At 37.0% G+C, this 1,363-nt stretch overlaps 1 protein-coding gene across 4 annotated transcripts in view; it reads left to right on the top strand.

Annotated features, from left to right (window-relative positions):
* The first annotated feature begins 201 nt into the window (after positions 1-201).
* The window catches only part of Msr1 (macrophage scavenger receptor 1), a 77,576-nt gene continuing 76,414 nt past the window's right edge, over positions 202-1,363 (top strand). For 2 of the 4 annotated variants that reach the window (XM_048791812.1, XM_015486049.2), the window contains exon 1: positions 215-339. The gene's annotated coding sequence lies outside the window, so the exon portion shown is untranslated. Of the gene's footprint in view, positions 340-1,363 lie in introns of all 4 variants that reach the window. The other 2 variants (XM_048791811.1, XM_048791809.1) reach the window with 2 other exon arrangements.

Below are 1,363 nucleotides of genomic sequence, written 5' to 3'. Positions count from 1 at the left end.
CCCACTGGCTTTGTTTTTGTGTCCTCTATTATCTTTGGGTTTCCCTTCAGACTTCCCTTAAAAAGGACCCTGGAGGCTTTTTCAGTTGCTATCCCCTGGTGTAATACTGTAGCTGCTGAGGAAGTGGCAAAGTTTGGGGGAGGAGAAGCAATCTGTAATTTTAAGCATTAAATCCTAGTCTTGTAGTGAGTCCTTTTTCTTGGACTGTGACCTTCACAAATGTTTCTTGGCTTTCTATGTTTTTAAAAATTTATTATTATTATTTTTCTACTCCCCTATCCAGTTGGACTGACAGGCCATCAGGAACTAGAATTGAGTAATTGCCCTTCAGCTGTTCAGGTAAGGAGACTGGTAAAGTCTTTTCAATGGAGGCTAGTTATTTGCTATTGAAAACACTCAGGGTATATATTTAAATGATTGCATTTCCCCTACCTCTGCCAGAGACATTGAGTGACTTTTCTTAGCTCTACACTTTGAAAGCCTGATGGGATTCCTGGAGGTAAAGCTCATGAATGTTTGGGGGGTGCCCTGAGACTGCAGCCCCTAGGAGCCTTTTGTTCAAGTGCTGGTCTACACTCAGCTTTCTGGAGTTTGCCAGAATTTCCTTTTAAGTTTTTCTACTAGATTTTAACTTCCAGTGGCTTTTTGCAACAGGAAACTGTTGTGATTCTCTGTATCTGCCCATCTCTCCCAATGTCAAGATGATGATTTTCCCTGAACCTCAGTTCTTTGATGGGTCCAAGAAAAGTCATTGATTTTCAGTTTGTTTTGCTCTTTTCTTGGTATGGCAATGTTAGTAGAAACTTGTGAGCTCTTTAGGAATCCAAGCTAGAACTCTATATCTTCTATACACTTTCTTTTAAATGCTGATTATGTTATATAATCTAGTGTTTCTCAAAGAAAAGTAAATATGTTGGTCCCTCCACCCCAAAGAATGTTAATTATATTACATATTTACATATATAAACACAACTATAATTAAATGAATGCATATAGATAGTCCATGTTTATAAATGTAGAGATAGTGAGAGATTTTTGTACTGAACAATTAGATTGGTGAAAGGGTGTGGAAGTAATCAAATAGAGAAGTGGTTAGCATTGTGGAAATATATCTTATACATAACCATAGTATAGAGGCATACTAGAAATAGAGCCCACTCTGACCTAAAAAAGTCCTCAGTACGAATTCTATGAATTTTGGAAAGTTTGTGTCTCAGCTTCTTTTTCCCAGAGTCTGATTTTTTCTAATCCTATACTAGTGACAGGGTGTTCAAATTCAGCAATATAAAGAAGGAGTTCTTAAACTCCAGATTCTGAAGACCCCCCAAAGGATCATATTTTCCAAAGATATATATATATATAT

Source organism: Marmota marmota, unplaced genomic scaffold (genome assembly GCF_001458135.2).
Source record: "Marmota marmota marmota unplaced genomic scaffold, marMar, whole genome shotgun sequence".
Classification (NCBI taxonomy): Eukaryota; Metazoa; Chordata; class Mammalia; order Rodentia; family Sciuridae; genus Marmota; species Marmota marmota.
This window is presented reverse-complemented; position numbering and strand designations above follow the sequence as displayed.